Source organism: Onychostruthus taczanowskii, unplaced genomic scaffold, assembly GCF_017590055.1.
Source record: "Onychostruthus taczanowskii isolate IOZ18803 unplaced genomic scaffold, ASM1759005v1 scaffold14, whole genome shotgun sequence".
Taxonomy (NCBI): domain Eukaryota; kingdom Metazoa; phylum Chordata; class Aves; order Passeriformes; family Passeridae; genus Onychostruthus; species Onychostruthus taczanowskii.
Window position 1 is genome coordinate 7,211,503 of NW_024498573.1, and position 15,055 is coordinate 7,226,557.

Sequence of the window (15,055 nt, forward strand, 5' to 3'; positions counted from 1 at the left end):
TGATCAGTTGCAGTAACCCTACACAAATATAATAAAGACTTTTAAAAGGCATAATGAATGGAATTTTAAATTTATATTTGTCAAATAGCAACTCTCACTTAATAAAAACCCTCCCCGGACTGAGATTCACTAAAACCGGATTAAAATCTGAGGTAAAACAAGTAGAAACTAAAATAAAAATATTGATAATTGCAGTGTGTTGTGACAAAACACAGTTCTTTGAAGCAGATCAAAGCTGTGATAGGGTTGTGACTTGCTCTGGCCAGGAAGAGGTGAGAAATTTTAATTTTCATTTGGCTTAACAAAACACATTGGGCAGATCATTTAAATCAGATGAATTCATCTGATCCCAGCACTCCTTGATATCCCTTATGAAATCTACAGAGTCCAATTATACTTCAGGAAACCTTGTTGTTTCATTCTACTGGTTACTGAAATCTTTGGTTACTCAATTAATGGAGCAAAACTGTGTTTCAACACTCATTGTCTCTCTCTGGTAGCTGCAACCCATGACAGAAACCACTGCGCTCCAAGGCAGGAATAATGGCATGAAATTCCACTGCATTCCATGGAATTCTCTCATGTTGGCTCTCCAACCACAGGCTTCAGGTAGTTTTGAAAACCATTATGGTCCTTAAAGCTCTTTCTTCCACAGGAGCCAGGTCCTACTCCTAGCAAATCTATTTAAATTTTCACATGTTCCTCTGAAATATTTCAGGTCAGTTCTTCTGGATGCTTGAACCAGTTACTTAAATCCTTATATATTTCTTATGGAAAATTTATTTCTTTTTATGTAACTTTCCATTGTTATGGCTGGAGATGTCAGCAGGGATGTAGAATTTTGCAAGAGTTCTTCAGATTTCACAGATGTTGATTTGCCCAGAACTGAAGCAATGAAAAGTGTCTGCAGAACCAGGTGTCCTAGCTGAAAAGGAATATAATAGAACATAAAATATAGAAAACTCAGCTGTGTTATACTGCATCTTGGAAAAGCGGTCAGTAAAAACCTATTCTAAGAGACATTTAGAAAATGTGACTAAAAATTAATTCATTTATTTAATTTTCATCTGGGGCAAAATACAATTATACCTGAGTGTGACTGCCTCTGCTGTGATATTTTCTGTAAAAACAGTCATGGATCAACTTGATCCCTGGTATAATTATATGGCATTAAACTGTCAAATATGCTTAGCACACACACAGGAAGACAGGAGGTCATTTGTGGCAGCAAAGCTTTGGAACATGGAGTCTTCTGCGAGTGGTTGTTGTTTTGTAAGCGATAGTTGTCGCTTCAATAGCTCCTCTGTTGTCAAGACTTTTGGTTGAAGCATGAGAAGCAATTCCTCGCTGGGCTCGGTGCTGCTGTTGACTGGGGGATGGAGTGAACGTGCTGTTGCCGGGAAACTGAGAGGGAGAGGCAGAAGTAAAACATGGCAGGTGGAAGCAGCGAGTGGAAGTGTGGAAATGGTGGGGCTCCCTTTCAGTCTGAACAAGATGTCCTTGGTTTCTGTCAGCCTGTGCCTGCTGTAGCAGTCTTTGCATAGGTTGGGGAAGGAGGTGCCTGGCTGTCGCTGGGAAGTTGTGGTGTGGTCAAAGCACAATGAGGTGTGATTTCAAGTAAAATGTTACATCACTGGCAGAATGTTAGGGGAGAAAACGTTATACATGTTTCAAGAGCAAGAGAACTATCTGAATAGTGATTTTATATTTATGTTGCTTATTTTAGGTGAAGATGTACCCATTTAGTGGACTGTGGGGTAGCAGAAGAACCAAAAAACTCTAAACAAGCCAAAAAAGGACACAATAAGTTGGGGTGAAGTATCTCAGTTTTTAATCAGAGGACTTTCAAGAAAATGCCATGACTGTCATTCCAGACAGAGGTCTGCAGATGCTACGAAAGGATAAATAAATAAATAACAGAAAGATAAAGAAGAGGGACAGAAAGCATATTGGAAACTATTTATGTTTTCAAGAGCAGGCCACAGTGTTGGTGCATCATGTTCATCCTGACGGAGCAAACATTTTTAAAAAGGAGATGGTAGGAGATAAAAATGACAAGAATTTTTACTTAGAATAAATGTGTACATGATGGCTGGCATCTTGGTGTGAACTAAATCATGTTGTCCAGAATGAAAAAATTTAGATAAATTTGCCTAAAAGACTAAAAGACCCTGAGTGAGGCTGTAGGATTTATGTTCTCTACAAGCTGGACACCAAGGGAAAACTTTAACCCATATTCCCCAATGGCAGAACCCAACAAAATGAAAAATAACATTTTTGGATTAGAGCCAGCTGAGTTTTCCTCTCATGCCCCCAACTAAAGTAGGATCTACAGGGAGTATGTTAAACCCAGAAGTCAATAAATTTCGTACTTCATTTGGAATAAAACCGGCAGGGAACCGTAGGAAGTATGAACTTTAATTTTAGATATCCATTCCAAAGATAAAAAGCTTTTTGTCTTCCAAAGGACAAACTGACCTAGGATGTTACAGAAATCTGGGTTTTTTTTAGTACTCACATAATGGGAAATGAAAAGTTCCTTTTTTCAGTGGTGGAGATTACAGAAAAAGAGCTAAGGACCTTCACATGGGAAGGAATATGTTAGAGCAATTTAAATATAGCACGGCTTCCTTCATGTGCTGTCAAGGAGCAGGCTGTTGTTTTTTGTCTTCTGAGGATGAAGAGGTAGTAGGGGGTAATCTGGCTGCTGTAGCTCATGGCTACAGTCAGATGATCTGAGACAGTATTTATGCCAACATGTAAAAATATAGTAATATATAAGGGCTGTAAATTGAACCACGCAATTAACACTGGAAATCAAAGATGTGACACTGAAACTGCTGTAAAACAGTTTCCCAAATTAATAAGTGCATCAAATAACAAAGAGTATACTTGTAGGTACAGTTATAGGTACTATTGGAGGTACAATTGACTATATAATAAAGCAAGGATCATAGCCTAAATAGATTTGGAATTAAAACAAGAATGAAAGTGAGGAGAGTGCTGCCAAGAAGTTAAACATGGAAAAGGAGAATTGTGCCTTGGAATCCTGCTGTATTTTACACTGCATAGCTTTATTAGCAGGAAATATTTAATTAATGAAGTCTGGAGCAGAGAAATAGTGAAATATGCCAAAGATGACTATAATAGGTAATAACAGCCAGAGAGTAAGGGCAAAACCCTGCCCCATGGAAACCAATGAACTTTTGCCGTTGATTGAGTAGGTTCAACATCTTCCACAAGAAGTCACCAGTAGGAAATCACTATGAGAAATGCCCAGATAAGATGCCTTGAGGACATTTACATTTGGATACCAAAACTTCTATAAAAAATTAGTTACTAAACCTGACCCACTGAATATAAATTAAGAAAGGAATCTCTAGCCATCCAAAGTTGCTCAGTCCTCATTCTGCCAACCGTACTCTGAAGTAAAATCAATAGGACTCTTCAAAGGGCAAGGTACTGCTCACTGTAATGCAGTGACTTGCTAAAATACATCAGAAACCATTTCTGGTTTAATTTAATTCTGGCTGTCTAATTTCTGCAAATGTTGATGACAAATAACTTAGTGAATAAAGTGTTATTTTACATACGTTTACTTGAAGTCATTCTAGTTTCCAAGCTTTGCTTGTGATGTGGAGTTTCTATGATCCCTTGGCACATCACAACTCTGACTACAGCTCAGCCAGGGTAGGTACTCTCATTCCAACCTTCCATGCACTAAGAATAACTGCAAAACAAGTTCATGTCCAAAATTCATGGAACCTGTTGGGGTCATATGTATTTGGAGTGATGCCCAGCATATGCATTGCAAACTTTCAGCATGTTGGAAATGCTAATACATTTTAAATATATTCCATCAGATTCAGCCAAGACATGCCTATGAGCACAGACTGATGCAAGAGGAAGGACGTGCCAATTAAAGCTAGTAGCAAGTCACTTCAGTGTGGGCAGAGTGCTGCTTTCTTCCAGGTGAAAATCCAGCTGAATGACATATCCACAAGTCATCTGCTCGCTACAGAGCATGGCAGGGGGAAATCTGGCTTGTGTTACGCTTTATTGGCAAAATGTCTGCAGAAAGTGAATCAAAGCAGCATAGGCAAGAATTAATGGAAAACCTCTGAGTTTCCTTTGCTTTGGCTTCTGGAACAGGCCAGCCTTGAGCCATGTCAAGGGAAGCACATCAGAAATTTTCGTGACACATGAGGGGATGTAATGCTCTGGTACAACATTTTGGTGCCATCCAGCACTAAAAGAAGAGAGAGATTTAAAGTTCTTCCACTAGGAGCTCAGTGCCAGGTCCATTGCTGTGTGCCCCCACTCCCCATGCCCTGTGGTGCTGCACACAAACGTGGCTGGCAGATAAAGGATGCATGGGAGCAGAGAGGGGGAGAGGCAGTGGTGCTGGAGTCTGGAGTTGTCCTAGGTAAGGGAGAACTTTGGTGTGAGGCTCACACTCAAGTTAAGTTAGCTGGCAGGTCTTGAAGGCTAAATTTTAAATTTAAATAGATAGGTATTAGAATTGCAGATATTGGCACTCTATTTTGGGAATTGAAACAATTAGTATATAACTTTACCTGACTGCTTTAGTGATGGCTGTTGTCCTTTTCATATGGAGACAGGAAACACTTGTGAAGAACATTGCAGTATTCAGCTATAAGGAATCAGAAGAATTACCCCCAGAACCTAAAAAACCCTAAATAGGTTAGAGAAATTCCTAATCTTTTAGAGAGTATTTGTAAGCAGAGGAATTTTTTTACCATGGCGAATAGTCTTTCAGCCTCACATTATTCTTTTAGCAGAGAATTCCACCTGGAAGCTGTTGTAGGTAGAAGGTGAAAGAGGAAATAACACTGTCTACATTTTGCAAATGGGAAATTAAAGAATAGTGCTCAATGGCTAGATCTGCAAAGTTAGTAATTTAAAATCCCCTGGAGTCGGATGTCCAGATGCCCATAAAAACCTTGCCCTGAGCGACGTGCCTAAGGTCACAGGGGAAGTCTGTGGCAGAACAGGAATTTAAATCAGCTCTCCTTACTCACTTAAACAACATTATATTTCCTTTGAATTAAGCCATGCTTTCCCAGCCACATATTGCTGAGCTTTTCTGGTTTTATGAAGACCCCAATTCTACAGTAAAATCCATGTCTCCCTCAGCTTCCTTTATGGCAAGACACTAAAGTTAACCTACTCATACCATCCAAATTTAGATATTTAATCCAGCTGCCTGTGATAGGACCTCTGTGTCTGCACATAATCAGGGAAGCATGCTGTGAGCAGAGTTAGGTAGTGAGGATGCTCTGAATTGTCCTCTCCAGACTCCATTGACAACATTGGGTGTCCATTCTACTACAGTTCAATGTCAGATAGTTGCCTAAATTGAAGAGCCATTGGAAATAGGGGAGGTTTCACCACTAAAGGAAAGTGAGGCAGAAGGGAAAAGAGACAAAGTCCTTAAATAGGTTTTTAGTCAATGCATTTTGGAGCACCTGCCTTCTCTGCCACACTCACTACTCAAACAGAGAAGAGTGAATAATTTTTAATAACTAAATGTTACTTTGTGAAGTCAGTCTAAAAATCAATTAAATTTAAGGGCCTTGTTTATTAAATAACTGTTCTTAATACTGATTAGAGAATGATTCATTTTGAAGTAAATGTAATTAACATAGTTAATTAATGACTAGAAATGATGGGGAAAACCTCAGGGAACCCCCTTTAATACTGCAAAGGTACTCATTCTAATATATAAGTATATACATTTATGACAGATGGATCATTTTAGGAACTGAGCTCTTTTAACCACCTTTATATACAGTGTAGTATTCTACATCATGTACTGTACTCTAATTAGGGTAGGCGATTCAGTTAAGTGATCAGTCAGATAATTTATTTATGAAGCTGTTATCCAAACTGTGAAAAAACCAATCATGAACAATTAGAGCTTTTTAAAGCTATTCCTTAAATGGTCTATTTTTGAATGAGGACTCTGTCAAGGGAATGGTATAATTTCCTCTATTTTGTCATTGAAAGGGGCATTTTAAACACAGTCCTTAGTTTTTAACAGACTGATTCTAAGCTTATTGTTGTCAATGCATTGACATCTTTGACAATTCACTCAGCCCATAATTACAGGCAGTGTGAAGAGCAAGGGAGCTGCCCTGAGTGCTCATTGCAGGGCAGGAGGGCAGGGCACAGGCTTGTCCCTCACAATTACATGTTTCCAAAAAGGTTTCTAACAGAAGTTACTCCCAGGAAATTCCCACACTGAAGTTTGATTTTTACTACTGAAGAGACAGCAAAAGAAATTACAATTTATTAGAAAACTGATTCAGTAACTCATATTTCTGTGGGCTCAGTAAGACACAGAAAAGTAGCAAAACTCCCCAAATGATCATTATCTGAATAAAAGAGAAAAATGTAAATTTTTGGGGAGATATTTGTTCAAGGTAGTAGCATGGATTGCCACTGAAAAGCCACCTCTCTTCAGAGAGAACAAATGTCCCTGTTTTAAACCATCTGACTTTCCTCAAGGGTAGGAAATGTCCCTGCCCAGGTGGGCTGTGATCACAGCTGGTTAGATAAAGTACCCAGTTATTCCATGTATCGGAACCCAGTGCTCCCTGAAGGGAGCATCAGTATCATAATCACCCTGGGGTCTGCCTTGGGAAATAATAAGGCATGAGGAGAATAGTTAATTCTATGGAAAATATCATGGAAGAACTGAACATCAGGCTCCAAATAAAAATTCACGAAGTAAAAGCAATGTATCCAGTGTGAACAAAGTCTCCCAAACTTTTAATCCCTGTGCTTCCATTTCAGAGTTAAATAATACTAGAATTCTTAATATCAGTAACGAACTTACAGGCTGTTCCATTTTGTAGTCTTAAATGTCCCCAAATATTTGTTTTAAAGTCTTCAGTGCAAAAAAACTTCAGTTATGCTTGAATTATGTCTTCAAGGAACTGCCTTGTTCTCCAGGGCTCCCCACAGAGGAATCCGTGGGAGGATGCAGAGGCACAACTATGTCATGGGCATATGCCAATGCCTGGAAGATGCATTCCCTGGGTCATGAAGAGCCTTTGGATCCCTCATGCCCAGGTAAAAACACAGTCAGCCAGCAGCAGCTACTTCAGATAAAATGATGGCAACAGACTCCCCGTTGTTCCAAAGCAGCATTGTGTGCCCTGCATCTGCAGGCACATTGTTTTAGGCACTTGTTCCCGATGTTTCCTCTCTGCTCTGGGTGAATTTCCAAAAGTTTAAGACCCAATATTGCTTGGAGTTTCCCTGGGGCTTTGCTCTGCAGCTGCCCTGCTTTCTAATGGTACAATCATACTCCAAACTGACAGGTGTTGCCAGCATAAGCGAGTGAGGAGAAATAATAAAAAGGGATCTAAAGAGCTCAAAAATATGTGCAGGAAGCAAAATGAGATTCAAGCTGGAGAACTGCAAGCTGATATATCTGGAGGAATTGATAAATTCAGTTCTGGCCAGCTCAATAGCAGAAATGTGAAAGGAATTTAGAGACAACCAACAGAAATGATCAAGGGGCAGGACAGTGTAACTCCTGCAGATCATGAGTAGCACAAACTGGGCAGTCCCAAAGCTCTCACTCAGCACACGGAAGGTGATTATGGTTTTCCAGAATCCAGCCCTATTCTCACCCCAATAAAAGGCAGAATTAATGTTCAGATGAAAGGCAATGAGGACAATCCCAAAGAAGGTTCAGGGGTAGGAACTGACCAAACTCAGGTGCAGGAAGCCATGGGACACAGTGTTTCCCATGGACCAAATCTGCATCAGCATCAGGACAGGCTTGAAAGAAACCTGGACCATTTTATTCCTGATTTCTTACTCCATAGGTTTTTGGGCTGCTTGTGTGCTTATTACCTAGATGTGATTTTACTTTCTAGTGGCTTTAGGAGATAAAAGATAATAAGTGCTCAAGTAAAAATATGAAGGAATTGTGGGTTTTGAAACAGAAGCTAGAAGATTTTCTTGCACATTTAAAATGGCATGTGTTTGGCTTTGATTCTAAGGTGTTACTTGTCTGCAAAATGGTCAAAAGAGATTATAGATGTACTTGATCTCAGATTAAATTGTAATAAATTAATTCTAATTTATCATATTCTAGTTAGACTATATTTTAAAATTGTTTCATTAGTCTGAGCACAATAGACAATTCTAAAATATTGTATATTTAATAATTCCCTATACTTTAACATAGTATATGGACAGTAAAAAAGTTCAGCTGCCATAGTCACTGTGTAATTTAAAACAAAACCTTGGTGAATTGAAAGATAATGTTTTCCAGGACACCTGAGCCTCACAAGGTATTGTACTGTGAAAATTCATTTATAGTTGGTATTTTCAGTGTATATTTTTGCATCAACTGCATTTATTTCAGAATAATTATTTTCACTACTACTATATACTTTATCCTTGCCATTTGTTTTTGTCCCTTATCATTAAAAACCTCAGCAATTCAATACACTTTTCAACATTTCCTTTCCTGAGCACAGTAATGCAAAAGAAACAATTGCTGTCTTGTGTGTTGTGAACTATTTGAACATGTCCACGACTCCACTGCACATAGGCAATGTTTTAGACACAGGCAGCTCGATATAAATTGTGCACTCCTGGAGGATGATTTTAGGTGACTAGGAAGCTGAACATCTGTTCTGTAGGTGAACAGAATGGCAGCTAATCTCATATTGTCAGCGTGTTTATTCCCAGCCTTTTTTTGTTTGATGCTTGGCTCTGCCTCAGCACGGATGATGCAAATGGCATCTTTTGAGAAGTAAGAGCACACAAGTATTTGAAACACGGGCAGGGCTGATTTAAAATCTTTTGCCACAAGTTGATCATGCCAGCTGTTGGGAAGTGCTCACCAGCAACCATATGTTGTGAACGAGATAAGCAATTACTGTGCACCATCCAGGCTCTGTGCTGAACAGGGAAATCTTGTGCTTTTAAGGTAGAACTCCCCAGGAAAAGCACTACCCCACTCCCTCTGTCTGTAACCACCTATTAGAGGGCATTGCTAATAAATACCAGCAGTAATACTTAGTGAGAGATCACTGAGCCAAATAATAAAGTCACTGCATACCCTTGGGTTACAATTCCATGTCTCTGCAAGAATAATTTTCCGCAGCAAGGACTGCATGGGACTGTGTTTGTGTTATTGTTTTTTCCGCCTCACAATTGTTGTTTTCATTGTGACTGAGCCCTCAACCATTTGTTAACAATTTAGGTTTTTGTCAGACGTGTGGCAGAGAATGTGAGTTGTTTTGGAAAAAAACAGTTGGAACAAGTTACTTTGACTGGCCTATAGAGTTAATCAAGATGACAATAAAAACAGGAGTGCAGCTCCAGCCTGTTCCTACAATACTGAGTAATAGGCCAGAGGGTTTTTGTGGAAGTTCTCCCCATGTTATTCCAGGAAGGTGGTGAGAGCTGTGTGCCCCCAGCTCTTGTTTCCCCAGCCTGCAGAAACACAGACTTGCTGAACAGTTTTTTCCTGCTGTTTGTGGCCCTGAGCAGACGCTTGCAGGTGAGAAAATATGGGGGAAATAATATTCTGTTAGCTTTTACTAAGGATTTGGGATTATAATGTGGGATGTTCTGTATTAGAGGATATCTAGCAACCTTCCCAGAAGCATAATTTTTACAATAGCTTTCAACTCTATGCAGAGACTATGAGCATTTTTGTCTGTCAGTATTGCAGTAGGACCAATGCAGATACTGAAGAATCAGTACTCAGCTGAATGCCACTGGTAACAATTGCTGGTGACAGTGCCTTTTCTTTTATTCTTCATCCATGTTTGTGGCCCCCTTGAGCTGCAGGAGAACTTTCTCCAGTTAATATGTAAAAGCAGATGCTCTGCTTAATTTTCTTTAATCTGTCTCCTGCATCTTGAAGAGGCTCACTGCATTCATACAATGCCTTCAAAGACTGACCACAGGATATAGTTTCAGATACTAAATTACTCTCAGAAAATGTATAGAAGGCCTTCTTATTTATGTGTATTTCTGAAAGGGATATACAAAATTATTATCAAAATAATAGAAGTTGATATGGCCTTGCAGTCTATGAAGAAGACTATGGAACGTCACATCTTTTTATTTTCATAAGTGGAGAATTCCCCCTGCTCCAATAACTATTCTTTGCATTTGGTGTAAGTTTAGGACTTGTTTAATAAACAGCTCACAGAGCTGTTGAATTTTGTATTTTGCATTCATAGCATTTCTGCCTAATTTGGAGGTAATCACCTCAGATATTCGAATGGATTAGGGAGGGAATGGCTTTTCATACAATCAAATCCATTGAATGGGTATTTTTACTGGAAGGGGTTGTTTTGGGGGACTGTAGTCCAAGAGCAAAGCATGGATTTGTAATATTTTGATGAGAAGAAATTGGTTATGAAGCAGCTTGCCTTTGCCTTGAAGAGGCTGAGAACGTTGCAGTGCTGGACTCTCAGGAAACGTGGTTTTTCTCCTGAGACCCTGAAACAGGAGCTGAGCAAAGCTGAAAATCAACCTCCCCATGTAGGTGCTCTGCACTCCTAGAAACCAGTGCCAAAAAAGTCCCCAGAAAGGGACACCTTCTAATGGTAACACACTGAATGCCAGCTGTGAGCAGATAATGTCCTTTTGACCTGTTATGTGCCATCCTGTGCTGCTCCATCTCATTACATTTTATTTTGAGTCTTCGCATACACAGATGCAGAACAGTTCAGAATAAGAAACTAAAAAGGCTTGTACTGGGGATAGCTCAAGAATTTTTTATATAGTTACAGAAGAAATTCCTCTCCCACCCTCCTGAAATGTGATCATTACAATAACATATATTCCAAAAGAAAGCATCTGTATCAACACCTCCTGACATAATGAATGGAAATACTGACTTTGCCTATTATTATTATAAAGGTTGTTAGTTCTGCTAATAAAATGTTTCTTAAGCTCCACAGCTAGATGGGTTTCCTGTGGAATTGTCTAAACCCTTCCAATGCTAACTGTTTGCAATATTCAGAAAAGTATTTGCAGAACTGCTGTACAAGAATAAGGCCACCTTTCCCAGGAAATACAGCTCCAGTTACAGTTGTATTGAAAAGAGGCCAAAGAGGCCAGAGCAGAGCACTTATAGACACATTTCCTCGTCATACATGGAATGCTGAATTATTGCTGCCATGCAGTGCTTGGGTTTAGAACTGAATTTGCAAGGGGAAGCTGACTGCAGCAGGACCAAAGGGCATGGAGACAGAGTCCTGCAGACTTTACCATTCCAAACCTTTCTGTCCCACACATACAGTGCACTTTAGCTGCTTGTGGGTTATTGTCTCTTTTCCAAAGCCCACAGGCTGCCTCGCCCTTCATCTTCCTGAATTCTTTACCATTTTCTGGCAGCCATCTGCTGTGTCTCAGTCGGAAATGTCTGCTCCTCTGTCTTAATTTAAAAAAAAAGAAAACAAACCCACAGCATTTTCTTCCAGTTCTTTTGGAGAGCAGTGCACACCCTGGGCTGCTGCTCACAGTGAGCTGTATCTTTGTCTCCATGGCTGTAACTTTGTGCAGAGAGAAAATGGGCAGATGTAAGATCAGCTTGCAGAGTAAAAAGTGGATGAGCCTCCAAACAATCTTGTATTCAAACCCAAATTGATTGCTGAACTTTCAGCTCAATTTTAATTTCCCTTGATGCCTTATTTTTAAAACAAATATGCAGGGCTTTTTTTTCCATTGGTATTATCCAGCCTCCTATTGCAGCTGTTGCCAGGATGTTCCAAGCAGCCACACGGGGTGGATGTGAGAGGTCTCAATATCTGCAGATTGGTTACAACAACAATCTCTCTTGTCCCTCAGTTCAAACAATTTAAAATGTCATGTCAGGAATGGAAAGATATTAATCACTGCACAGCTAGAGAGAGTTCCTAGGAAAAAGACCGAAACTGTGGATCCAGAAGCCTGTTGAATGAGATGAGGGGAACCTTTGCCTTGGAAACTTGATTCGGCAGATGTGAAATCCTGAAGGTTCTGAGTCCAGGTCCATGGAGCTCAGCTTCTCTCCTGTTTCAAAGAGAAACACCATGTTGTATGTAGGAGCACTGGCATATGAAGGGTAATATTCAGTTCTTTTGAGATAATTGAAATGTAAAACTAAGCAAAATAGTTTATTTTCATTGTGACATAAGTAACATTTTGTTTAAGCAGCATTTAATGATTATAACAGCAGGGACCAATGATTTTGTTTCATAATTAGCCCTATTAGACTGAAGACATGCACATGGTTGACCTTGAAACAAGAATCAATATATTTTTTTCTTTTGTGTATGTTTTCCCTTTTTCATTTCTTTAATCATTTAACATACTCTTTGATCAATATCTAATGTGATATAATATCTAAGAAAGGATTGAATGCAGATGTTTAACGTAAGTTAAGTTGCATGTTCTTTCACTGTTCTGATGTATCAAATTACCAAACCTTGTAAGAGTGAACAAATATTTATTCAAGTGTAATGCAGATTCATTATGGTGATGTTAGATTATGTTCTGAGGTAATGATTACATGGTCCATTGAGATGTGTTTATTCTCGATTTTTTTAGCTGACCTAGTGTATGATTTTAGGCAAGTTATACCCATACTCCCTGCCAGTCATTTTCTTACCATGTTTATCCTGTCTTGTTTATGTAAATAGTAAGATATTTACAAAAGAGTGAGTCATTGACTGTATTTAATAGGATTTACCACAATATGTTCTGGTCTTGTTTGAATCTGCTTCACATTAAATAATTACTTATAATCAAGGCTTTTAATCCACTGCAGTCACCAATGGCACATTTTCTTTAGGGAATCTGTACATTAATCCTCTCTTATACTGATATTGTTGTAATGATATTAAAGTTGTAAGAGGTTGAACTGCAAAATTCAAATCTAGTAATTTAATAGCCTCAGAAAGCTTTGAGAATTATTCAGTTTAGTAAAAAATCAGAGTAATGGAAATATCAGTTTGTGTGGTAACCCTGGTCACCAGTAGCTCAGGTTGTCCTTCACTTCTCCCTTCAGTTTGAGGGCAGAAGTTTTAAGAACTTGCCCACCCTTTTGTTTCCATAAGACTGACATTCTTTTTTGAAGATGATTTCCCTTTTTCTCCTGCTTGCATTATTTAGTTAAACATAGGAGAGTATCAGCTTCATGAGAAGCTTCAAGTTTTTATGATATCATAGGAATGGCTGAGCTAAAATTGCAATTAAGACCGAAGCCAGATGGAACACCATCAGTAAGACGGGGGTAATGTTGGAATAGGAAAATTTCTAAAGAAACTGAGAAATTAATAAAACAATTCTTTGTCTTATAAACTTGGATAACCTCAGAAAAAAACCAGCATTTTAGAAATACTTAGACTGATCATAAAAACATTTGCTTTTCTTTCTTCTCCATGCTTTTCTCCTCTTCTCCATGACAGGTACTAGTTAAAATAAAAGGTCAGCTGGAGAAAGAGTACAGCAGATTTCTTGAAGACACTAAAAAAAAACCAACTGCTTTTCCCTTGTCCCTAAAAACCAGAGTTGCTCATATTTTGATACATACATGTTCAGTAGCAAATAATGTTTGAATAATCACTTAGAGTGAAGGGGTGAAGAAGTCATGGAAGTGGTATTTGAAACTCTCTAGGAAGAGATTCCTTTTCCTTGTGGACAAAGATTTTTCTAAATTCGTTTACCAATTGTGTTCCAGCTGCATTTCCCCTTTTGCTCTTGATATAACTTATTTCATAATCAGCACAATTTACAGTCAGAGCTATGTCTTGAGAGATCCTACATACATTTTAGCTCTCTGTATGTATGTGAGAAACCCCCTGATTACCATAATGATAAATTAACTACTGACTTGATAAGTATGATGTTTCTATAGAATATTTCAAGTATATTTCTAAGAGATGATACAATTCAGAAGAAAATTTGATTCCTGTTAAAATATTTAACTTTTAAAATCAAAGTAGTTGGTGTCTGTTAGTTTGTGCATCTATATTTGTGTGTACACAGCCACAGGGAGGGCAGGTTTTACAAAGGGAAGGTACAGAGATGAAAAACTGATTAGTTTTAAGAATCTCCCCCAGAATCACGCACATCGGTACATGCATATCGTACAGAACGTGTACTTCTTGCAAAACCTGCCAGGGGCAGAATGAAATCCCTTTTGTGAGGACAGCTGGAGAGTTATGCAACTCCAGGAGGATTATGCAGATGTGTATACGCTGTGAAGTTGCCTGATGGATTACGAGCCTGTGTAGGTTTGATTTTAAAAGAAAAACTACTTAATTCTCTTCTGTTGTGAATGGAATGTTTCCAAAGAGGGCCAGAAGGCTGGAATCTTCAGAACTGGGATAGTCTGACAAATACACAGTTCTATACTGGTGTCTTCAGTTTGACCAGTGATGAGAATTGACCAAGTTTAAGCAGGGCCCGTGTTACTCTGTACTCCCTACAATGGAAATTATGTTATCAGTCTCTACAGAACATGCCCAAAGCTCAGTGTAGACAGACTGGTTGTAAATTAGCTCTATTGAAACTGTTTTGTAATGTACCACCTAATGAAGACGGGCATTTCACAGTTTTATTGAACTGTAAAACATTAAGTAGACATGTTCTATCAAGAATTGCATCGGTTGTAATTAGGAGGCAGATGTAGTTTTACCTACTGTTTCACTGGAAGAGTTTGATCTTGTTTGTACTCGGGCATTGCCCTGGAAGAACTGAGTGCCACAATCTTCAACACTTGCAAACAGGAATGCTGGAAGCAAATATGCAAAGGGAAAGGCACAGCTAATTCTGGTGGCTGAGGGCTCTGTCCACTCAACCACAACGTGCCTTCCAGCTGGAGAAAGCTGCAGGGAGTCCTGCAGGTCCATCATGCTGTTTCCACAAATGCTTTGGAGAAATGAAAAGCCTTACACTCATGAACAGATCAGAAACTGGAGTTGTTTCTGCTTTTAAAGAACTCATCTTTGACATAGACAAGAGACACGGACCCCTTTTGAAGTTCAGCAATCCAAGTACA